Raw genomic sequence first — 27,211 nt, 5'->3', positions numbered from 1 at the left:
ACATAACTGAAATAAGATAATAAGAAAACAATAAAATTAATGAATCAAAGAGTTTGTTCCTTGCAAGAATAAATAAAATTAATAAATCCTTAGCCAACCTAGCTTTTAAAAAAGAAAAGAAAAGACTCAAATTCATGCAATGAAGAATGAAAACGGTGAAATCACTACAAATTCTGTGGAAATTCAGAAGATCATCAATACCTACCTCAGAAACTTTTACCTTCATAGATGGAGAACACTGAAGAAATGCACAGATTCCTAGGTTCCAAGGCTAAATCAAGAGGATATAAAAATTCTGAATAACCAAATATTAGTCAATGAAATTGAAAATGTAGTTAAAAACTTATGAACAAATAAAAGCCCAGGTCCGATGGATTCACTGTTAATTCCATAAGACATTTAGCAAAGGTTTTTCATCAATACTTCTCAAACTCTTCAATGAAATTGAAAGGGAAACAGAACTCCCTAACTCATTCCTGGGGACAAGTATCATATCCTGATACCAAAACTAGAGAAAGACCCAACTAAAGAAGAGAATTATAGGCCTATCTTTCTAATGAACACAGATGCAAAATCCTCATTAAGATACTAGTAAACAGGATTCAGCAAACTGCCAAGAAATTTATACACCATGATCAAGCAGAATTCATCTCAGAAATGCAGGAATGCTTCAACATATGCAAATCCATACCTGTAATAAACCACATTAACAGAGTGAAGACAAAAATCATATGATCATCTCTACAGATGTAGAAAAGGCTTTAGACAAAGTCCAATATCCACTCATGATAAAAACAAAATTGGAATAGATGATCTTCATCTCAATTACCAGATCACAACAGCATCTAAAAAAGTGAAACAATTAAGAATCAATTTAACAAAAGAAGCAAAAGACCTTTATAGTGAGAGTTAACAGTACTCTGAAAAAGGAGATTGAAGCAAATATCAGAAAGTGGAAAGAAAGTCCTTGCTCATGGATAGAAAGAACCAACACAGTGAAAATGGCCATACTCCTAAAATTGTTATACAAATTTAATGCAATCCTGATCAAAATACCATTAGTGTACCTCACGGATGTAGAGAAAACATTCCTAAAATTCATTGGAAACAGAAGAGACAAAGACAATTCAGGACCAAAAAGGCAAGTCAGGAGATATCACAATCCCAATGCGAAATTATACTAAAAAGCTACTGTGATAAAATAGCATGATACTGGCAAAAAAAACCCAAACAAACAAACAAAAAAACCCCACCAGATGTGTGGATCAGTAGAACACATTAGAAAAGTCAGAACCTTATCTTTTATTTGTATTTCTTATTTTAAAGAGAATAAAACCAAACTAAATAAAACAAAATAAATCCAATCAAAACAAAACAGTGAAAGTGATACAGTACTTCAAAACAAAGTAACAGGAACTCAATCATTGCTACCATAATGCCTCTTGTTATCTTCACAGTTGCTACCCTTACCATCAGACATAATACAATCAAACTAGACACAGAAAAATAAAACCAATCAAAATAAAACATTGAATAAAACAAAACAGTAAATGAGAACAAAACAAAATATTGAGAACAGTACTGTATTTCAAAAAGAAGACAGGAAAATTTCCCACAATTGCTATATTGCATATTGTTATCCTCTGAATAGATGTTCAGACTACCAGCTTTAGACCTGCAAAGTCAATCAAACAATATAAGCATTAAGTTGTTTTTGTACCTCAGTTGCTGTCAACTCAGTTTGTGTTGTTCTGAAACAGCTGGTTGTTTTGGGAATAGGGGGGTTGTTTCTTCTTGTCTCCCAGACCTTGTGGCAGTGAGATCAAGGAAAGGGCATTTCCTGTTTCTCTTTCTGGCCCACAGTTTCTGCTGGCTTATAGGAAGGCCACATCTTGTTTCTCCTTCCAGTCTACAGTTACTGCTGATTCATAGAAATCAGCCCTTCTTAGGAAGGGCACTAATTGTTTCTCCTCCTGACCCACAGTTACCTAAGATACTTTATATTTGACAAAATGGCCAAACATGTTCACTGAAAGATAGCCTGTTTAATACATGGTGCTGGAGAAACTAACTCTCTACATGCCATAGACTAGAACTAGACCCATGTCTATCACCATGTGACTAAAGTCAAAATGGATCAAAGATCTAAATATTAAAACAGAAACACTAAATGTGCTGGAAGAGAAAGTAAGTACAAATCTTTAAGCCACAAGTGTAGGCAGAAATTTTGTAAAGAAAACCCAAACTGCACAGAAAGTACTTCAAACAATCAACAACTGGGATCTCATCTCATTAAAAATCTTTTGTCCATCAAAAGAAATCATCAACAGAGTGAAAAGACAACCCACAAGTAGGAAAAATTTTCAGCCAGTTGTCCCTTTGACAAAGAATTTCTATCTAGAACATATAAAGAATTTTTTAAAAATCAGACCCCTTCCCAAAAATATCAGACCCCCAAAATTCAAAGACTTAATCCAAAAATGGGCATCTGAGATAAATTTGCATTACTTAGATGAAGAAATACAAATGGCAAATCAATGTATGGCAATATGTTCAACATCGTTGGTCATTCCAGAAATGGAAATTAAAACAGCACTGAGATTCCATCTCCAGAAAGAATGGCTATTATCAAAAATCTACCAATGACAAATGCTGGTGAAGCTGTGGGGAAAAAAGAACCCTGCTGCACATTGGTGGAAGTATAGACTGTGCAGCCTCTGTGGAAGTCAGTGTGGTGATTCCTCAAAAAATTTGGATTAGCAATCCAATTCTACTCAACTATTCCCCTTTTAGGTATCTTTCCAGAAGAATTAAAAACACCATACTACAGCAATATATGTACACTTATATTTATAGCAGCACAATTTGTAATAGCTGAATCTTTAAAACAACCCAAATGCACATTAATTGAGTAATGGATAAAAAAAGATGTGACATTTTTAATATGCTGGAGTACTACTCTGCCATAAATAAAGATAAACTTGAGACATTTCTAAGTAAATGCAACTTAAGACCATGTTTATAAGTGAAATAAATCAGATCCGTATGTATAAACATCAGATTGTCTCCTTGGTGTGAAGAACTGAAAGAGTAAATAAGGACCAAAATGTACAAATGATACTGTGAAATGGGAAAAAGTTGCTCAAAAGAAAAAATGAAACAGTTTGGCGAAAGGGGAAAGGGAACAGGGAAAACATGCAAGCCAGCTACACAGCAGGCTTGCTCTGAGCTCATTGAAAAGAAAGGTTTGTGCTAATATGGATTGGAGAAGTTTATATCTTGTACTCTGAGCAACTACTTTAAAGATAACTACATGCAATGTATTAACTATTGTTAAGCCTTCAATTATTTTGTTTTTTAAGTTTTATCGTACCTTTTTTTTTTTCATAAAACAAATTTTAAAAAAGCTTTAAATTGATGTAACTTCATAGGAGAATTTATTTCTGAATTATCTGTTACCTGGTTAAAAGATTTAACATAAGTGAAGTTCATGTTGGCTGTGGCTTTAGTTTGTTTTTCCTTGTTAATAATTTCTTTTGGGCACAATGGATGCTAAATAAGAGTAGGTTACAGAAACATAAAGTGAATCATCAAATTTCTTTTCTTCTGTGTTAGCATTTGAACTAGTCCTCTTTAGGGAAAATGAGTGCATAGTTATGTACTTTACTATTCTTATCATTGTCAACTTTTATTTAATTATTTTGTTGTAACAGTTGTTCTAAATTTTCAACAAGGTTGTTTACAAGTCCAGTAAAGATTCTTGGTGACAAATGTAACACTACCATTGGTTGTTTTCATCCTTATTTTCGACTGCTCCTTTTGATTCTGTTTGCCTACTGCATTTCTTGCAAAGGGCATTATTGCCAATGGCTCAGTAAATCTGAGTCACAGCTAATATTGTCATTCATGTAATACTGGAAGTAGTTCTTACAAATAAGGACATAGTGACTGATCTGTTGTCCACAAGTTGTTCAGTTCACAAGTCCATGAAACCTATCTTCTTTTGGCAAGCTTTGTTTTCTGAATTTTCATTAGAAGGATCTCCATTTATAGTTTTGTCCAAAAGTCTTCCATCATAAGATTCTGTGTACTTCGTTAGAATCAAAGGTTTACTCTTTGACCATATCAATTCTAGAAATACGGATTTTTCTGAAGAGAGTTCTTTTTTGCGATTTTCCATCATACCAAAGTTATTTACAAAACCATTCATTTTATCTGCGCTCTGATTTATCACAAATTGTGAAGGAGAACTTGTTTCTTCAGACTTCTGATGAATATATCAGGAATTTATGAAGCTTTTGCACCAGTGTATTCAACTTGCTTTTGAATTAGTAAAGGTTAATCCGTCATCCCCTGGCTCAAATGCAGGATGGTACAACATATCTGAGGAGAGCTACTCAGCATGGTGAAGAGGAAGTAGCTAAAAAATTTCTTAACAAGCTTGTATCATCTTACGTTTAATTTAACTATCCTGTTTAGTATATAATGTCCCTTATGTATCTTTGGGTTCATATCTTTCATCTATGCTGGGTGTTGCACAGGCATTCAATTTGAAACAAGGAAAATAAGGATGAAAATAGGATGAAAAGTTGACAGCTTTTCTTCAAATTTTCCTGTTTTCTCCTGGGTTTCTTTTAACATATGTTTTGCTTCTCATAGCCCCTAGTTTGTTTATCTTTTTGTTTTTTATAATTTGAAAGTTCTTAATTCTGTCTTCAACTGTGATTAATCTGTCATTTAACTTACTGATTTTTAAAAGTACACCTAATTTCTTTTTAGAAGTTTTTCCCTTAAATCTCTCTGCCCATTTTTGACATTTTTCCTTGCTTTTGAAATATTTTATTTCAGTATATGTTTTAACATTTTACTTCAACTTTCATTTTATTGATGTGTTCATTTTCTTATGTAAAATAAAAAAGATTTAGCTCAGTAAATTTGGCTTGTTTACATTTTTCTTTATAAAAAATAATACTATTTTGGGGTAATATAACTAGTATTGGCTACATTAGACAAAGAACAGAGACCAGTTACTTGATAAAAGTAGCCACTTTTAGAATTTAAAAGTAGAAAATGTGTCGTCAGCAAAATGTCACAAAGGCAAGTGTCTTTTGCATAAAAATCAAGAAGGAATAGTTTTTTGTTTTTTTTTTAATGAAATTTCAGCTTCAGGGATGAGAATGATTTGTGAATTCCCATGTGTGGCAAAGTTGAGGTTATTGCCTCTAGGACTTAAAAGTAATAATGGAACATTAGGATAGAAGAAAGATAGGGCACGTAGAGAAAATATAGATATAGCATTCAAACAATAAATGTTTGTTGTCACTAAGGGAAGGAGAGTTGAAATGAGACTAGGGTGTTGGAGTAGAAAAGCCTCATGAATTAAATACAAAAGGGAAAGGACTGCTAGGGAGTTAGATTTATATGCAATAAAAATGAAGTCCTAGATATAGAGGTAAAGTACATCAAACAAGACAAATAGTATAGTTAAGAAGTCAAGGTAAATAAAGTTAGTGAAATAATTCATAAATTTATTGAGATGAACACTATTTTTCCCTTTAGAAGTGACTCGAGGTTTTTTATATGTATGTACATCTTTTTCCTAAATAGGCTATTGTTTTTGTTTATGTATGTACTTTTTTCCTAAATAGGCCATTTTGTGCCTTACAGGTCTAGCTTCAATGTTTATTTGATCTATAACTATGTTTCAAAATATATTGTCATATAGTAAATCTTTTGTGAATATGCATTCTCAAAGCTGTAATCTGAAATGCAGTGGTAATGGAGATGACTCCCTCCCAAGTTTAGTTTTGCTAAATATACACTCCATCTATGTATGATTCTAATAGATTAGTTGATTTTATAGTAATAGATTTTAGAGTAAGATCAGTAAATTTTATAAAGTTTGTTAACTTTGTGCGTGTTTTTTGACATTCATTGAAAAGATGATAAACTAGGTTTCTAAATTCTCAATTTATAGGAAATTCATTTGGTTAATAATGAATGAGGTTGATACTTATAGTCTTTTACATTTCATTTTCCAGTCCTGCGTGGTTGTGCATGCCTGTAAATCCCAGCATGTGGGAGGGTAGGCAGAAGGATCACTGCATGTTTGAGATTAGCCTGGGCTATAAAGTGAGTTGGAGGCCAGCCTGCATTACATAGTGAAACCTGTCTCAAAAATACAAGAACAAAGGTGAGGGGGGCAGGCTGGGATTGATTTTCTAACTAAAATTGTCTATTTATTTGTCAAACTGGAGTTCTGTAGTAGATCCTGTGGAGGAATAGAAAGTTTTAGAGAAAATCTGTAATTTACTTTTTTTTCATGATCAGTGTTTCAAAGTGAAATTTGTCTTGCTTGATTACACTTAGGGAAAGAGAAGTAGTAATGAAGGGAGAAAATCAAAGTAAGCTGTGCTTTAAAAAGAAAAAAGAAAGCAGCCATGGCCTGAAAAATTCATTTGATTTCTTTAGTTTTACATTCTTTCATTCAAACTTAGTGATAAGAATATTCCTTGTCATCTACTTATTTCTTATAAACGCTGCCGATTTTTTATTATCTTAGCAAGAACAAATTAAGATATATGTAGATAAGTTATATAAATTTCTTCCTTGGTGGTATTGTTTCTTACTTGTAAATATAGGATGGTTCAGAATAATGGACTTTTAGAGTATTTTTTTAAAAGTGGCAGCTATTAAAATATAAAATAAACTAGGTAAAACAATATTCATAACTTTTCATATTTTGTGATTAAAATTAAGCAACAACCCTTTGGTTTTGATTTCATTTTTCCTACTAATTAAAAATAGATTATTTCATGTACTTATTGGCCATTTGGTTATCTTTTTTTGAGAAATATCAATGTCGGTAACTCATTTCTTGTTATCTTTTTATTGTTAATTGATTTATAATAGTTCTTCATAATTCTTTATACTAGACTTAGTAATTAGTGAATATTTTCCCCATTCTCTCAAGAAAATCTTTTGATTTTCTTTTGTCTTTTGAATAAAAAAAATTTTTACTTTTAATGAATTCTAGCTTATCTTTTGTTTGTGCATTTAGTACCATATCTAAGAAATAATTGCTTAATGCAAAGTCTTAAAGATTCAATTTTATTTTTTGTAAGTTTTTTTTACAGTTGCTTAATACAAAGGCTTAAAAGATTTAATTTCATTTTTTGTAAGTTTACTTATTTTACAGTTGTAGGTCTCACATTTTGGTCTTTTATCCATTTTGGGTAAACTTTTATGTCACATGAGGTAGGGGCAAAGGTCATTTTTTGTCCTTATATAGAAAACTTTTTTTTTTTTTTTTTGGTACCAGGGATGGAACTTCACACCTCACGCTTGCCAGGCAGGCACTTATGCCGCTGAGCTAAATCCCCAGCCCTAGAAAACACATTTTGACAACTTTTGTATTTACCTAAAACTGTTGCTGTACTTGAGTTAGTTTTCTACTGTTTTGAATTATCACAAAACTCTATCCTTTCTGGTCCAACTCTAAGGTCAGGCAGCTTTATTTTTGTGTGTATGTCCCATTGTTATAGCTGATACATTGTGTCAACTTGAGGTTTAGAAGTTTTAGGGAGAGACTCATCAGGAAGCCAAGGTTCTTACTTTGTAAATATCCTCATCCTGTGCAAAGGAGGGCAGGGAGATTTTGTGAGTGCTACTGGTACCCTAAAGAAGTGTGTGGGTGGGGTGGCCTATGTACCATATGAGGGAGGAGAAGAGGCTTGTTTTCTTCCTTTTTTGCTTTGCCTGCTTCCTTGAAGTGTTGGCCCAGTACCAATCCTATCTTGCATCCTGCTTATTAAGGACTAAAACTTCCAAAAACTGAAAGAAATAAACCTTTGTTTCCTTCATATTGGGTGTCAAGTATTTTGTCTTAAGGAGAGAAGTGTTAGGATCTCACACATGCTAGACATTTGCTCTACCACTCAGCCAAGCTCCCAACCCTATGGTCCAACTCTTAATGTCAGGCAGCTTTATTTTTGTGTATATGCCCTTTCACCTTGAAGAAACCAAGAATAACATTATTTCCCATATGGCTTTATCTATATTCTTACAATACCTTTCTCACTTTCCTGACAATATTATAGTTATATACATATTTGTATTCTGTCTCAAGAAGAAAGGTTCACAGTTGGATCTGTCTTGCATAGTTCAGTGTAATGAAAGAAAATCTTTCCCTTAATCTTCTTAGAGGCCTCATCTGAATCTGAAAATTCAACTGGAAAAGAGAGATTAGCGGAAGAAAAGTATAGGAATTTATTTAAGATAAGTTTTATACAATATGAGACTCTTTATAAAGACCTGATAATTTTTTATGTTAGGTGAAGATTGGAAACTTTTACAAGATTGAGATTGGACAAAGTGGTATGATCTATGAGCAGTAAACTGAGGAAGTTTAGCAGGATGTCTTCACTCACATTCCTCCCAGCATCCCTTGTCCTTCCATCTTCAGAGATAAGGATGTTTTTTTCTTGGGTGTATGGTATTTCAGAATCTTATGACTTGGTTTAGACAAAGAAGTGGCTGCTTGCACTGTCCATTTCTCACATTTATTCAGCTTCATATATTCAGTATGCAAAGGCACCATATTTTGGAGAATTGTGTTTTGAAAACTGTTATTAGCATTGAGTATATATCTATTGATTGAATTATAATGGTAGACTTATAGTTTAGTGGAGGAAAAGGCCATTGTAATTGATTAGAGAAGAATAAGCTTAATCTGCTGTTAATATATAGAATATATATTATTATCAACCCTTTATTAATTATTACTTGTTCTCATATGTAAGAACAGGATTTTTGTGTGTGTGTGTGGTATTGGGAATTGAACCCAGGCATGTTAGACAAGTACTCTATCACTGACTTCCCTTTCCAGCCCAGAACAGTATATACTTTTATTATACTTTTATGAAATGACTTTAACATTATGACATCAGGTTACAGATGCAGTTTTTGATGGGATTAAAACTAGCAGACATTAGATAAAATTATTTTTGGGGAATAGAGAAAAATATTGCATTATAATTTAAGTGGTCAGTGAGGAGCGATCAGTAATATTTCTTATTTTGTATATTTCTAATATTTCTTATATTTTGTATATTTCTTATATTTTATATTTCTTATATTTTGTATCACCTTTAGCAATTTTTTAAAATTAGGTTTTGATAAATAATATTAAAAAGAGTTTGCTTGAAAAAAATTCCCACTGTGCTTGGTACTGAAAATGTTCTGAAAAATTGGAGCAATGTGTTGCCCTACTAAAGAAAATTGCCTGGGAAAACTGTGATTGCCAGTATATGTTAAGGTTTGCAATCTTGCATGGATATTATGCCAAGTTTCTGTTTACTCATTCTTGAAGGAAGAGAGATATTTAGAAATATATAGGTTTACTATAGTGTTCTTTTAGAAAAACCATTGTCTTGTAAAAAGTTGACCAGCTGAACCTGCTGAGTTTTAGCCAGTGATTCTTTAAAATATTGATGTCTGTTGTTAGGTCTTTAAGGTTGTTTTGAGTGGCTAAAAATTGATCAAAAAGACAAGTCTTTCAATTGATGCTACAAATAAGTAAATGCACTTCCATCAACTTTAGTTTTTGATAATTATGTTAGAACTGTTTATTGTTAAATTACTGAGCAAATCATAATGATTTGCTAACACAAACAAGTAGAATACAGTTGAAATATTTAACCATTGTGAAATACAGTGGTATTTTTAACCTTACAGAATCAAAGTAGCCAGTTTGAATTCATGTTTAGGGCTTCTGAAAAAAGAAATTAGGGAAAACAGGGTGTTTTCCCATAGATGAATTATGTAACAAAAGATGTGCTTTTCAAGTGTGAAGGAAAATGGTGAATCCTCTTGAAAGCTAGGCATGGTGGTACACACTTGTAAACCCAGAACTCTGGAAGGACTGAGGCTTAAACTTAGGCTGCTTGAGTGACTTAGCAAGACCTTTTATTTAAAAATAATAATAATAAGTAAGGAGTTGGGGATGTAACTTACTTTGAAAAACCTGGATTGGTCAGTTCCTGTATAGGAGGGGGAGGAAGAGGAAGAGGAAGAGGAAAAGATACAAAGAGGAAAGGAAAAAGGAGGAGCATGAGAATGAGGAAGAGGAGAAAAGGAGGGAGGGAGACAGGGAAGAGAAGAAAAGGGAAAGCTATCAATTTTGAATAGACGTAACAGCTAGCAGAGTAGAAAACAATAAATGAAACAACTGGATTTTTAAAAAAAACCAAGACAAAGTTACAGTTACTATCAAAAATGATTGTTCAAGCCTGGCCTGATGGTACCTGCCTATAATTCTAGCTACTTGGAAGATGGAGGCAGGAGAATCACAATTTCAAGGTCAGCTTAGGCAAATACCCAGAATTTGTCCCAACATGAAATTTTAAAATGGCTGCTGGAGATGTTGCTCAGTGGTAGAGTGATGGCCTAGCATGGCTGAGGCACTGGGCCAATCCCTAGAGTTGATATTTAAAAAAAAGACGTTGTAAAACATTTAAAAAATTTATTAGGATGTAGTGTTGATGGGAGATATCAGCAACAAGCAGTCAGCTGCACTACTGAAAGCATATATGGAAGGATGTGATAAAACTGAAAATCGAGAACTAACAAAGTAAAAAAGAAGGCAAAACAAAATGGTTTCTGAACCTATTGAAGGCACAGACAGAGCCAAGAAAGATAAAGAGTATGATTGAAGCCCAACAGGTAGGTAGAATCTAGCTCACTACAGAAAGTGATGAATATGGGCACACACATAAAATAAGATGGGGCCAAATTCTCTCAAGCCTCCTGAGGAAGTGGATTAGTTTGTTCAATTGTTTCTAGATAAGAATTTTGATTTGGATTCATGGAAAATTCTGAATACTCACTGTTCTTACTGTTAAACCTCTTATAACAGAAACACAGTCTGAATCATTGATAAAAGTATTTTACGTGTATTTTAGTGTTTCCTAGAGGCAGAATCATTGAAGACTGGATTTTGTGAGCCCTTAACCAGTGGATATGAGCACTTGTAAAATTTCTAGTTGCTGAAGAAGAGGCTAATGGTTAGAGAGGGAAAGGGGAGGTCTTGAGAGCAAGGAGATTGGTTAAGTGAACAAGTATGAGGGAGAAACTAGATGCCATAGGTAGAAAGTACCAACTTCAGTCAGATAGTGTAGCTTACTGTATCACAATCAAGACAATTATTTTATAATTGAGACCTTTTCATTCTTTTTTTTTAATCGGTACCGGGGATCAAACTCACGGCGCCTGCTTGCAAGGCAGGTGCTTATGCCGCTGAGCTAAATCCCAGCCCCTTATAATTGCCCTATGAAGTTTTAATATTTTTTTCTGAATTTAAATGTTCTATTTAGATAAAGACTGTTATCCCACTCTAATTATTCACATGAATTATCAAAACGATTGAATAAATGCATAAAAACTGGTACAAACTATAAATGGTATCATCAGGGCTGTTTATTCACATCTCCCAAAGTTGGAGGAGTGAGTATACAAAATATTTTAGAGTTTGAACTTACTCTCCTGAGGTATTTAACTACTTTATATCATCATTTATTTTTGCCTGTATACATTTCCTAAAGCAAAATAATCAGATTAAATTCTCTTGGCATATTACCTTAATTTTACTTAATTATTTTTAAAGCACTGAAGTCACATCGATGATTAAGCAAGTGCATTGTGGCCCTGTGCTATGCTAATGTGACAGTATGTGGCTTGAAGCCAGTGAAATGTCTGCGTGTTCTCAACCATACTTAGTGTTTTCAGATATATAGCTGTCATATAAACTATGCCTGCTATACTGTTCTAATTTTGTGTACTGTAATAGTATACCTTATTGTTCATCTGTCAAAATGAAAACTGTGTGGTTTCTTTATATCCTCAAGTGGGATTTTTTTTGTGTGTGTGTGTGTGTGTGTATCTTTTCAGTGTTGCAAAAGGGACTGGGATTTACAGTAGAACTACAGAAGCTTTAAAATATTAACAGCCCATTAAGTACAGGATATGGTTCATGAGGTTTAATGGGAAGTTGTTAAAAGGAGATGGAACTATTCCAATGTTTGGGGAGGCATGGTTAGTGGCAAGTACAAGGCAGAGAATTTTTTAAATGCTTCTTTTTTCCTTCAAAAATATTCAGTGCTTGCGTACACCAAGAACAACAATGGCAACAAATCTCTTCTGTACTGATAGGTATTTGGAGCTTGATGACAATTCCATTTAGTGCATATATTAATTTTCCTTTTCATAAGATATACAGCAGCCTTGCGTTTAAAAAAAATTTCCTGTGGATTTGAGATACTTGGCATTCATTAAATCAAAACTTAAAGGACTTTAAATAGCACCTACTTTGTTTAACATTTAAAATATTATAGGACTCCTGAGAGTAGCCCTTGAAATAGCCTTTAGTGATTATCCAGAGTATAATAAAAATGCAAGATTTTTAGAGAAGGGCATTTAAAAAGCAAAACAGTATAATTCTTAGGAACATATGTACCTGACCCTTGATTCCTTGGAGAATGACGTACTTATACTGCATGTGTCCCAACCAGTGACACTAAAGTCTAATATAATTTATGTTCCACGTACATTCTTAGATCTTGGTTCCCAGGTGAGGACAACAGGCTGAGTCTTTTACCTGATTGGATTAAATACTTTTTTTTTTTTTTTTTTTTTTTACATAACTCTTCAATCTGGACCAGTTTTGTAGCTTTTACTTGTATCAGTAAGAGTCCTTTTATTTTATGGAGTATTTATAAGATCAAATGAAATGCTGTAAATGAAAACACTACAAATTATGATGTGATGTGCTTAGTATATGTACTATTAATATTAGATTAGAATAAGTAAATCAGAAGCTAATACTCTGGGAACTTTGCAGATGGACTGGAATATTAACAGTATAGCTCGCTACTTGATGCTGCTGCTGTTAACTTTGCCACAAATGCTTCATGTCATGTGCTTCTTTGCTTTAGATTTTGTGTTAGATTGGTATTAGATAGAATTTGACGAAAAATGAGAGCCCTATGGAAACTTGAGTAAAGATGACATGACTTCTACATTTTGATTTTTTATCTGAACATTCCACTTTAATCTATGGTATTATATCTTATTCTGTGTTACAATTATGTCTTGTTTCAATTATCTATTGTTATATAACAAATCACCCACAAACTTAGCTGCCTAAGAGAACAATGATAATAATTATTATTGCTCACAGTTTCCCTCAGTGAGAAATTTGGGAAGTGCTCTGCTGGTCAGTTCTATCTAGGTCTCTAATACAATTGCAGTTAGGCGGTGGCTGCAACAGGACCTGAGTGGGGTGGGGCTGGGAACTGGCTTGGTGTCTTTCTATTCTAATGTAGTTTTTTCACATTAGGACATTAGGGTTTGTTTAGGTTTTCTTCCATCATCCTGGCATCAGGGCAATCAGTCTGCCTACACAAAAGCTCCAGAAGCCAGTTTCCCAAGCGAAACAAATGAAATTAATCTCTAGTTTAGGTGTTATTTAACATTCGATGTCACAAAGCCTGCCAAGATTCAAGAGGAAGAAACATAGATCCTATTTTGAGAAGAGAGGACCATTGTGTTACATTGTATGTAGATTCATGTTAGTATGACCATCTTTGGAAAAGCAATCTGCCAAGGAATAATGATTAATCTTCTGGCTTCATATATAGCTCTTGCTTCTTTCCTGTTAATATGATTTCCCTAAGGCCATGATATAGAATGGTTTACTCTCTCTTTTCTCGAGCAGTTACACTCTTTTCCTGCTACATATGAACAAGTATGAAGTAAATGGTAACTAAAAGTAATAGCAGTATTTTAATATACTCTTAAATCTAAAATTAACCTCATTCTGGAAAAAATTGTTTGACACATGTAATAAAAATTTCAGCATTTGTTGGAGTCATGTAACAAAAGATATGTTCTTAAACGTGGGTTTGCAAATCTTATTTCTAAAAAATTCACTGTCATCAGTTTGCATTAAAACTCCAGAAACTTGTGTTTGGAGTACTATTTATGCTGTAACAAATATTGAGACATTGATTCTTATTTCCAATAACACTTTCTTTTTTTAAAAATAGAGGAGACTATGCGTAAACGAAATTCTGACATTTTGCAAATCTGCTTAGTTAATGACACATGGCCTATATTAGGAAATTGTAAGTTTTTTGGTTAATGACATAAGGCAATATTAAATTATGGTTGTAAAAATCCTTTTCTGTCTGCAGCTATTTTGAAGACAACAAGAGGCATTATGGAAACTATTGTTGATTTCGTATTGTTTTGAAGTCCTTTGTCACACTGCTTAGTTTTAATTTGTTTTATTTTCCTTGGTTTTATCCTCTTTAAAATAAAAAAAAACTTTTCCCATAAAAAACTTATCATATAACAACTATGTACCTGCACATATATTAATATTATTATTTGAAGAGCTGTTCATAGAAAGATTATGATACAACAATATGCCTAGAATAAAAGTTTTAGGAGTACACATTTAAAAAGAGTTCAAAATGACATATGTTTCCTGCAAACTTCTTTAAGCAATTTTACAAATGGTCAACTATGTGTTCAGTACATGTAATATTTTAAGCCTAGAGAATAATTTTAAAAACAAACATTTCAGCCCACTACTTATGCATCTCTGGGAAAATGATAGCTTTTTAAAAATTTTCTTTATTTTCCACGTTTTAACTAATTTAAAAATGGACCTGAGACAAATAACTGTAAAGGAAGTATACTAAATGCATTTTAAATATTGATTTTAACAGAAAGGGATGGCCAGTTTGCAATGTTAAGAGAATTTGGCAGAGTTTGCAGGGAATGTTTGGAGTATACTATTCATACCCTGAGGTTTTTGATAATTACATTTTGAGAAAAAAATGTAAAATGTGATATTTTAGTGTTTTCTGATTGTCATATCTTGGATGGCCATAACATTACTTGTTAATAGTATATGTGCTGCCGAAGTGAGCACTATATTGCTTATTATTAGAATTAAAGTCCTAAAAACAATTGGTGAGTTTTTTTATATTGTAAGTCCATTTTATAATATTACTGTTCAGAGTCTTAGAACCTACAATGATTTTTAAATTCAAAGATTTAAAAATATTCTAACTTTGCAAAGAAAAGGAAAGCCTAGGCTCTCAGAGAAATGGCTGATTTCATTAGCAGATTAGTCAGTGCTTTAAAAAAAAGTTAGGTCATCTAAAAGAGACATAAGAACCTGGATGAAGTCATTTCCACTGGGCAGCCTGGAACAGTTGAACACCAAAATAAAGTACAGTATTAAATAATAAGCCATTGAAAAACTAGAACAAGTGAATCCATAAATAGGGCTAATAGAGTTCTTCCTCATAGTATAATGCTGAAGATTGACTGGCCAATACCCATATCTGTAGTTGAAAAATCTTTATGATAAAGATTAGATCAGGCAAAGGTCATGTATGGATGCTAAATCTGGTGGAGAGTTTTCATGAAAAGTAGGACACTTGATCGATTTCTAATGCTAGACTATTTAAACTGCAAGAGAGAAAAAAATGCTTAACATCAGTGGAAAAAATCAGGTGGCAAGAGCTTAAAGAATGAATAAAGGACAGATAGAAAAGTTCTTTGAAGAAAGAGGTTATAAATAAGTGAATGAAATTGAGTAGGTTTTCTACACTAACTTACTGTTTTGGTATTGTTTGAGAGGGCTAGAATTACTATGTAATCTATTAGGTCTTAATTACTTGTGCATCAATAAAACCTTATGATTTCAAGCTTTGGGAGTTCTTTTCAATAGCTTGCATCCTATTCTCTTCATTAAATCGAAAAGAATATTTCTAATCACAAATTTCAAAAATGGCTATTGAAAGGTTTGTTTAGTCATTCCAATGAGACCATGTATGTTACTTATTAGGCCAGATCATACCCACGATTAATATCTGTTATGTATAGAATGAAAACAAATCAGAACCATGCTCATCAGACCTTCCATTTATTATTATTGACTGGAAAACTCAAAAGCAACCAAATACCATATACCTATGTAATAATAAATACCTGTGGGGGAAGGAATAGGTACTAAATTTTGCCCAGGGCTATTTTGGTTCAGGTACTATGTATGTATCATCACAGTTTCAGAAAGAGAGATTTATAGTCTTTTTTGAAAAATTAAAGCATGTGTTCAATAAGAATAGTGATGTTCATTTTGTGAATTAGAACAGCATATATAACACACTTTGATTATTTATAATCTCTTTACCCACTTTCCTTTTACTGTCCCCTCCCAACAGTTACTTTCTCCATCTGCAGGAGTCTGCCTTAGTTTCCTGTCATGTCTTCCATTTTTATGTATATTTCAGTTTTTCCATGTAAAAGAAAATGTGATATTTAACTTTCTTAATCTGTTTATTTTGTTTAGCTTGATGATTTTAAGTTTTATCCATTTTCCTGTAAGTGGCATGATTTCGTTCTTATTTATGGCTGAATATTCATTCATTTGTTGAAGGGCATTTATTTCGTTTTCAGAGATTAATTATTATGAATTGTACTGCCCTAAAAATGAGTATGTATCGCTGACTGATTTCTTTCACAAGAATATCCAGGAGAGAAATAGCTCAGTCAAATGGTAATTCTGGATTTAATTTTTGAGGCATCTCCTTATTGATTTCCATTGTTGTTGTACTAGCCTACCTTCTTACTAACAGAAGGGTTCCTTTTTCTCTGCATCCTTGTTGGCTCTTCATGGTTTTTGTGTTCTTGGTAAGAGCCATTCTGACTAGGTTCCAATGGGATCTCTAGGTAGTGTCAGTTTGTGTCAGTTTGCATTTCTTTGATGGCTAGAAATGGTGAATTTTTTTTTTAATTTTGAAGAGACAAAACAGAAAAATCAAGAAGCTAGCACAAATTAAAAAACAACAACAAAAGCAAAATGAGGACAACAGCACAAAACGATAGCAATGGAGGATTTCAAAACAAGATGTTAGGAATTTAACAATGGTTGTTATATTACATATTGTTATCCTCAAAGTAATTGCTCAGGCTACCAGATATAGGCATTCAAGAGTGATCAAACAATAAAATTTTTCTTTGAGCAATTTCTTTCCCTTTTACTATATCTACTGTAACTTACGTTTCTTACACTAGTGAGACAATATGGTGTTTACACTTGAAATTCTGATTTATTTCATTTATGAGTATGTTCTCAGGTTGCAACCATTCACCTACAAAGCCTCAAGTTTATCACTGGTTATGGCTGAGTAGTATAAAAATATCACATCTTTTTTTAAGCATTCCTCGGTTGATGGGCATTTGAGTTGTTTCCAAGATTCAGCTGTTACAAATTGTGCTGCTATAAACATGGGTGCACATATATTGCTGTGGTATGATGTTTTCAGTTTTTCTGGGAAAATAACCAGAAGGGGAATAGCTCGGTTGAGTGGAACCTCTAACCTTAGTTTTTTGAGGGATCTCCCCACCAGTGTACACTCCACCAACAATGGAGAAGGGTTCCTTTTTCCCCACAGTCATGCCAGTATTTGTTTAGAAATGTGAACATTTTTAAATATACTTTTTGATCATTTTTTGAGAAGTATTTATTCAGTTCATTTGCCCATTTTTGGTTGGCTAGTTTGTTTTTTGTGAACTGTAGTTTGTTAAGGGCTGAAGTGTGTTGCTTCAGTTAATTTACTTGTCTTTATAATTACCAATATTTCAGTGTTTGCCTGGTTGCTAACTCTCTCAAGGATAGTCTCACAATTTCCTATGGTACCCCTCCTCACAAAACCACTTACCTGTTGTTTTGAATGAATATTCTGCAGTGACTTGTGAATGCAAGGTGCCACCCAAATTTAGTAACAAGAAAAGTCTAAAAAATTTACATGTTACTAGGAAAGTAAGAATAATTACTGAAAGTAATTTGCCTTCTCAAAGTGACTATGACACAGGTTTCATTGAGTTAAGCATGCCTATATCTATGTAATGACTATTCTTCCATCATTTTTCTCTATTCAAATTTTTGGAAGCCTTCATTTACATGACATTGTGACTTTATTTGGCCTTCACATGGCATAAATACATTTTCTATGTAAGGAGTCCTCTGTTTCTACTCCAAGTATGACAAAATAATACTATTTGAGAATGCTGTGACTCAGAACATATTGTCAAAATAGGCGCTGACACTATTAGCAGTATGTTTTTACATATTCATATTCTCTCTATATATATATGTATATATATAATGTATTATACCAGAATATATAATGCTCATTTAAAAAGATTATCAACAAAATGAAAGTCTAATGTACAGAAACAGTTATTATAAAGCCTCTGAATAGGATGTATGAACCCCCAAGATAGGGACAGTGCATTGTCAGATCTAATTCTTAGATCAATTTTTAATAATTTGATATAATTTTACCACTTTATTGTTAATATTCATGTTTCGAAGCATTTTATAATTTGCAAGACAAGGTAGCTTTAATCTCATGTTTTTCTAGTACCAAAAATCATGCTTTTTCTGTTAAAACATGTTGCCTAAACTACAAGTCTTTAGAAGTTAAATTTATTGTAGGCAAAAGTTTTAGGATTATAACTTCATTTCTTGGACCTCATTAGAAATGCCAGGCATAGTGGCACATACCTATAATCCCAGCACTTGGGAGGCTGAGACAGGAGTTTAGACCAGGCAGGGCTACAGAGTGAGCTGAAGGCCAGCCCAAATTGCATAGTGGGACCCTATCTCAAGACAGGGAAAAAAAAAAATCTCAAGTGCAGTAAGTTACAGAAGAATGGCAGTTAGAACAATGATACAAGGGGGACCGCATCATGTATTAATATGCAAGTCTTATAAAATTGTAAATTGTTGTACAAATTCTATCATTTGTCTGTTTTCTTTTATGGTCTCATACTTAAGACATGAGAATGCTATGGTATTTAAATTCATTGTTTCAATTCTTTGAATAAGATTTATTTGTTTTGTCTTTGGTATGTGGTAGTATGTAGTAATCTATAATTTTTTTTCTATAAAATTAACCAACAAACCTCACTATGGAAATTTCAAGAGTGACTCATGAGTTTAATTCATATGAGATGCACATCGAATGAGTTATTGATGCTCTTCACTACCTTTTGAGACTATACATATCACCTGTATATTTGGACAGTCAAAAACATTTTCATGTAATAGTCCTGTTTTATCACTCACACAACAGGTTGTCTTGACCTAACCATAATCTAACGTTTATGATGACCATATTTTCAACCTGTCTTGCATTTAAAATTTTTAATTTGAAAGACACACTCTACCCATGTAAAAAGTCTGAAATTCTCATCAATGTGATGGGTGTCATTCAATTGTAGAGTGCTTACTCTACATTTGTCATGCCAGGGGTTTGACTCCCCAAACCACAAAAATAGATAAATATGTAAATGTTAAGTACCTAATTTTAATAGGTTACTGAATAACAGTGAAACAATGGTAATGTATATTCTACATATCCCTTCTCCCCCTCACACCTAGAGCCTTGCACATGTGAGGCAAGTATTCTACCACTGATCTTCACCCCAAACTCCCACTTATTTTGAGACTGTTTTAAATGATTATGTTTTTGCGTTTAAGGGCAATTGTATATATAAGGCCAGCTTTCAAACTAGCCTTCAGGCTAATAAGATTTTTATTATTAAATGTTTTATTAATATAGACCACCTATAATGATATCAGTGAATGCCAGGTATTGTAGTATTGCCCCATATGTTGAACTAAGGAATGACTCTTCACTGGTGGAATATGAGGTAACATGGAAAGCCAACATGAGATAATTTTGAATTGTACCATTTCCAAATAAATAAAATACAAATTGGCTTGCATTGTTATCTTTCTTCTGTAACAAATCCAGTGAAATCATTGGTTTCAAAAATCATTGTACTCATCACAACCAAATAGTTAACAGTTGATGCTTGTTATGGTATTAGTTAGCAAAGTTAGTAGTCAATGCTTGTTAAAATATTATGTTATAGGTCAGTGATGGCAAACCTTTTGGAGCTTTTATTGGTCAAACAGCCTACTAAGGCATGCCTGCCATAGGTTTGCCCCCACTGTCATAAGCTCTCACATCCCTGGTATTTAGTAGTCTAAATTGGTATAACATTTCTTTTTTTTTTTTTTTTTTTTTGTCTTTTTCCTTTTTATCGGTACCAGGGATCGAACTCATGACTGCCTGATTCCAAGGCAGGCGCTTATGCCGCTGAGCTAAACCTCCAGCCCACTGGTATAACATTTCTTAAAGACATTTTTCAGTGTGAATCAACAGTTTTAGAAATGTATATACTTTCTGCAACCCATCAGATATATTACTTCTAAGAACATAAACTATCATGGAAGATTTATGTACAAAATATTCATTACCAAGTTATTTATTATAGAGAAAATTAACTACAACTTAAACATCTAGGAGATATTTTAATATAAAATTTCAAATCTATACAAAAGTAGAATAGATAACTTTAACAAGGAGTTTGTTTTTTGAGACAGGGTATTGCTGTGTAGTTTAGTTGGACTTGAACTCATTATGTACTCAGACTGACTTTGAACTCCACATGGCTCACCCTCAGAATATTGGGATTACAGGCATATGCTACCATGCCAGACAACAAGCAGCTTTTTTAAAACAAGAAAAAATGAGATATTTCCAATGCCAGGCATGATGCAATTATATATTGTTGAAGATTTAAAAACATTCAATATATAGTTTAATTAAACCATTGGTTTAATTCTTCATGGAGCACTCATATTCTTAGTTGAATCAGTTTGCTTAGTAATTTAGGAAGTAATTAGTAAATTAAAATTATAATCATCAGGCTGGAAAAACTTCTGATAATTAAAGTTTAGTTGTGATGAACAGTTTTTTTCTCTGACCACAGAACATCACTGGGTCTTAATTCTTAGTCCTTTCTCCCAAGCTCTGCCAAAATGAATAGTGGTAAAGTGTAATGATTGTATTGAACTTTGTGTTTGCAGAGTGCTTATGCTTTATGAGGTATTTCAAATGATACCTTATTTGTTTCGGTAACTTTTAAATTCTTTAAATTGCTTGGCTCTATTTGCTGCTTTCATTGTAAAATATTCATTAATCTGAAACCAGAGCATGTCACAGGACAAAGATTACAAGCATCCTTTTATCCTGACATTTTAAACATTTATTTGAAACCAGAATTGGGTAATTTCATATAGCAGGATGTTTCAAAATATAAGAAATCAAATGTAAATAATAAAATGAAAGTATTGTTAATTTTTTGCTGAGTGATTATGAATGTCTTTTGTAAGCAGGTTAATTTATTTAAACATCATAGCAGTTTATGTTATTTTATAATCTCTTTTCATTTTTGAGAAAACTGTGGCACAGAGAAACTTTACTTATGAATACCCAGAAAAAGAATGGCAGAACTGAGATTCAAACTGATATTAGCTAGAAGTCATTTTGTTCACATATTTGTTTGGATTTATTTTATGCAAGGCATTATGTGAGGAACTGAATCTACATTCATGAATAAAACATCTATGCAGTCTAAACTGTGCTACTGGAGTTTATATAATGAAGCAAAGACAGGCAATAAACAATCATACAGATACACCCTTTACTAATTGTATTGAGTTTTGTACTTACAATATATATATATATATATATATATATATATATATATATACATTGTGCTATGCTCTGAATGTAGGTGTTTCTTCTAGAATTCATATTTTGAAACCTAATACCCAAGATGATGGTATGAAGAGGTGGAGTTTTTAGGAACTGATTAATAAAGGCAGAGCCCTCAGGAATGAGATTAGTGATTTTATAAAAGAGCCCTGAGGGACTTTGGCCCCTTTTGTCTTTTACTTCCATGAGATGATGCAATTAGACTCATCTGTGAAGCAGAGTCCTTATCTGGCATCAAATATGCTGGTGCCTTAGTTTTAGAATTCCGAGCTTCTAGAACAGTTGAGCAATACATTTCTGTTGTTTATAAATTTCTCATCTTAGATCTTTTGTTACATAGCAGGTTGAACAGACCAAGACTAAATATAGTAGTAACAAGTAGAGTACTGCTGTAACAAGCAAAAATATGGGACGCAGCTTTGGAACTGAGTAATGAGTTGAGGTCAGAGTTTTGTAGTACATTGTCATGAAAAGAGCTTTAAGGATAATTATGATGAGGGTTTGGCAGAAGAGGAAAGGTGTATGGAAATTGTCGGTATTCTTAGAGATTACCTAAATAGTTATAGACAGAATATTGTTAGAAATATGGATGGCAAAAGCTATTTTGATGAAGTCTCAGATAATGATGAATATATTATTAAAAATTAAAGGAAAAATGATCCTTGTTATAAAATGACAAACAATTTGGCCAAATTGTGTTTACATTCTCATGATTTGAGGGAGGTAGAAAGTTTAAAAAATGAAGTGAAGTATTTGGTGGAAGAAATATCTAAACAAAAGGTTGAGAGTGCAAAATGGGTTCTCTTGAATGCTTAGAGTTAAAATCGAGAGAAACAAATTATGAATAGAATTGAAAATAAAAAAGGAAGCAGAATTTAAAACTTTGAAAATTCTCAGCTTAGCCCTATTATAAAAAAATGAAAGAGTATATTTAGGAGGGAACACCAAGGGTGAGCAATTAAACATTTCATAAGAGGATTGCCTGGATAGAAGAAAGCTAGATGCTATTCATCAAGACAACAGAATGACTAAATGCATTTTAATCTTTAAAGGCTTGTTGGACCACCATAGTCCCAAAGTGCCAATGACTTGGAGGTAGAACAATTTGAAACATCCATTTGTTATTTATGATATGGATTGGATTCTGATAACCCAAAAATAAACATTGAAGTTATAGCACTCAGTATTCCTGAATGTGACCTTACTTGGAAATAGGATCACTGCACATGTAATTAATTAAGATGAATTATACTGGTATTGGTTGGGCTCTTAACTCTGTATGTCGAGTATCTTTATAAGAAAAGAAGAAGAGATACATAGATGTGTAAGGGAAAGGCAGCTATGTGATGATGGAGTGATGACTAGATTGATACATGTACAAATAAAAGCATGCTAAAGACTGCCTGGGAATATCAGTAGCCAGAATTAACAAGGAGGCTTTCTCTTCTATGGGTTTCAGAGGCAGAATGTCTTTGATTTCAAACTTCTACTCTACAGAATTGTGAACCTGTGTCTATTGATTTTAAGTTATTCCATTTCTGATACTTTGTTTTGGCACAAGTTTTAGAGATGGGTCAGTTAGGCTACCAAATATTTGACATAATTTGAAGATAAAGCTATTGTAAGAGCATGTAAATACTTTATATTTTAGAATTTGACATGCCTAATTTTTATTCTTTGTTTTTTACATGAAAAAATGTGGCCTGTTGACTTTCAAATATAAATTCTTTTTTCCAGAAGAGTTTATACCCATTTGGTTTTCACGTACAACCCTCTACTTGAACATACACATAAAGAGAAGCCTTTATTTATCCTGGAAGTAAGTTCTATTATCAGCTGTAGAATCCAAATGGCTATATACTTTTATAGGGTCAGATGCCTTCTAGAATAGCTGTCTTAGTTTAGAACTAATCACAGCAAAAGAAAATGTGCCGATATGGAGAAATACAGGCTGAAAAGCAAGGTAGCTAGTACACAGATAGCTTGATAATAATATACCTAATTTATAGTGCTTAATTTCCTTTTATTGCTAATTTAATTAAGATGTCTAGTGATTTTAATATTTACTTGTTTGCATTATCATAAACCTATTTAAGTGTATTCTTAAAGTCTCTTGACATACTGTTTTCTGTTAAAGCTGAGACTTCATGATTCACCTATTCTTTTTTTTTTTTTTTTTTTTTTGGTCTTTTTCGTTTTTATCGGTACCGGGGATCGAACTCACGACTGCCTGCTTGCAAGGCAGGCGCTTATGCCGCTGAGCTAAATCCCCAGAACCCTATTTACCTATTCTTTACTCAAATTCTGGAATTTATTTTTTTTAATGAATCATAGTAGTGACTAATGATTTAGATGCATAACATAAAGATGACTTAAATGCTTAGTGAGAAAGCCAACCAACAAACCACAATAACAAAATGAAAACACAATAGTTTGGGATAGTTTTTCTATCTGAAGTTTTTGTGCTCCTTAGTTTGAACCATATGAAAATGGTTTAATTTATTGTTTAGCTTAGAATAACAGTCTAAGAATTCACCTATGGGATTTAGTACACTATGATTTACTTTGACCTAGCCAGCTCTGTAGGCTATGAAATACCAGTTTATCTCATTAATTACATGTTTTTCCTCTATTCATTTTCTTGGAAAGGAAGCTTAGAAAGGAGAGAATCTGTCTTGGTTGTTGTCCGTGCCTTTTTGCCTCTTGGCTTAACTGCTATAATTTATTTTCTTTTGGATTTTCCCTGAAAGTCACCTAGAAGAAACATTATAGAAAAGAAGCTCTGCTACTGACTATGACAGGGAGTGGAGATGGTATTGACTATAAGAAGAGTAGGCAGATGGATTGAATCTTCTTATTTAATACAGCATAAACTGAGCGTTAAGTCTATGATTGATACTTTAGGGACAATAATTTTGATGCAACTACACACTATATTGGATACATTAGTAATGTGTTGTTGTAGTCAGGGGTTGTACACAGAGAACAACTAGGATTAGGACATGGAGTTCATAATATTTTTATAACGGTCACCGCAAATTAACACAGGAAAATGCAGGAAATCTATCCGTGACACCAAAGACGTAGATTATTTAGTCAAGAGCCTTAAACCCCATGGCAATGTCCCACCTGAGTCTAGATAAAAACCCAGAGCTCAGGACAATGCCTCCACGAGTCCAACTGGAAGTCCAGAGCCCACAAGAAGGACTCATGCCAGTCTCTTTTACGGATCCATGCCAGGAAGACCCAAGGGTCAGCGGTGGAAGCCAGAAAGTCTATGCCAGCAGGATGAAGGAGCTGTGCTAGTGGGATGAAGGTTCTATGCTGGAGCCGAGAAGTCACACTCACAACAAAAACTGGGGCTGTCCTGAAAAGCACCACAGCTGTCTTCAGCGACACGGAGGCCCCGAGCTCCTCTGAAGACAAGCATAGTCGGGTACATGCCAGGAAGCAGTGTGACGAGTTCATCCTGGAGACCAAGCAGCACATACATGTCTTCCCCTCCGGAGCCAGGAAGCAATGCTCGATGTGAGGACCAAAGCTTCTCCAGGAGAACCAACAGCTCAGACAGCAACTTGTAGGAGAACCTACAATGCCTCCTTAATGCCTCAATCCCTCTCAACACCTCCCTTCTTCTCCACCTATTTATCCTGGCAACCCTCCTCAGGTGGAGCATCTTCTCTCAATGCATGCTGATGTAATCCAGCTGGCGTTAAGCTGACCACCAGTTCTCAAACCATAACATGTGTCTTACACATTTTCTTTGTCAGAGTTAGTAATTCTGGATTGCAAGTCTACAAAGGCTATAACGCTTAATAGTAGTTGAAGCATCATTTTACCCAGTTTCTAAGGGCATTGTTGACAAAGTTCTTGGTTCATATATTCCGTATTTTGTTTGGATTCAAGTATCATTGATAGATTGTGTTCGAATTTCTATGTTAAACCTTTGCTTCTTACTCTGTCTTCTTATCTTTGGCTATTTAAAGACATATCCAGAAAAGAAATAATAGATAATACTTTTACACTGATTTTTACCACTACTATTAGCAAATGCTATAATTTAAAATAACTGATGGAGGATTCAGCGAGCAGTATACCTTATATAGCATTAAAGGTATCATTTTCCTTCATCTTTTAAGACGTTTCACTTAACAGATTAATTACATATTCTTCAAGTAGCTTTTTAAAAATAATTTTTTATTTTAAAGAGAATAAAGCCAAACAAAACAAAATAGTGTAAGTGGTAGAGGATTTTGAAACAAGATAATGGGAGGTCAACAATGGCTCTTGTTGTCTTCAAAAAAGCTATCAGACATAGTAAAACTAAACAAAACAGAACAAAATAGAACCAATAAAAACAAAACAATGAATGTAATGCAGGACTTCAATACAAGAGAATAGTAATTCCAAAATGGCTACCATAATGTATTGTTTTCTTTGAAATAGCTGTGCCGTTAGATATAATAAAGTCAAATAGAACAAAATAGAATAAAACCAAACCAAACAAAACACTGAAAACAATACAGGATTTTAAAACAAGATAATAGGGAATTAACAATGGCTACTACCTTAAGGAGATCCCGTGTAGATGTTATATTGAATATTATCATCCTCTAATAGATGATCTGACTTTTGGCTTTAGACCTACAAAGTCAATTAAACACTAAACACTACAAGCATTAACTTGTATTTTACTTTACCAGCTGTCATCTCAGCTGTGTTTCTCCAGATCAGCCAGTGGTTTATGGGGGTGAGGGACTTTGACTCTTGTCTCTCAGCCTGTGTGCTGGAAGAGGCTGGCGCCTGGTTCTCTTCCAGGTGGCCTGTGACTGGCACTGACTCATAGGAAGAAGCTGGCTTCCTCTGGTTAGTTTCAGGAGCTAGTTTTCCTGAGATCTGATGAAACGACCTGGTTTAAACTTGAAACAATGAATTTTTTTTAGTATAGTCAGTTACTTGTGTCAATGGCATCAAAAAGAACTGTTTTTAAAAATTTCATTTGATATTGATAAAATTTGTCTGTACCCTTTGTTCTATGTATGTAGAGAAATATTTTGTTGAATATGAAATCCACAGATTTGATGACTGTATGGGTCAGAACCAGAACCAGGAAATTAATGGTTAGCTTTGGTTAAATAAGTAAAAATACTCATTCCATGAATCTATAGATGTATTCAATCTCTGAAGTGCTAAAAATTCTATCCAAGTGAAGCAATTAGGCAAAAACACTTTTGTGCATTATAATGTAATAGTCTTTATTTTACCTTGTAGCAAGATGCTTCTGTATGTTAGCGTTGGGCTTATTTTATAAAAAAAAAAAAATGACCCATCCACTTATAAAAGATATCCTAAAAAAAATCCTTAGAAAAGAGTTCTTCGAACCTTAAAATATGAACCATATGTAAGCTATCCTCAAGAGGTCCTTATAACAGAGTTTATAGACTCATAGAAAGTCCCTTCTAACTAATTTATTTAGCATTGTTTTGTTCAGGTAATATTAA

General features: G+C 33.3%; 1 protein-coding gene across 2 annotated transcripts in view; it reads left to right on the top strand.

Annotated features, from left to right (window-relative positions):
* The window catches only part of Adamts6 (ADAM metallopeptidase with thrombospondin type 1 motif 6), a 280,941-nt gene that overhangs the window by 50,761 nt on the left and 202,969 nt on the right, over nt 1–27,211 (top strand). The gene's annotated exons all lie outside the window — the stretch shown is intronic.

This window comes from Cavia porcellus, unplaced genomic scaffold, assembly GCF_034190915.1.
Source record: "Cavia porcellus strain 051 isolate PalLab524CR breed Dunkin Hartley unplaced genomic scaffold, mCavPor4.1 scaffold_11, whole genome shotgun sequence".
NCBI lineage: Eukaryota > Metazoa > Chordata > Mammalia > Rodentia > Caviidae > Cavia > Cavia porcellus.
The sequence above is the reverse complement of the archived record's forward strand: the minus strand, read 5'-3'. Positions and strand labels throughout refer to the sequence as shown.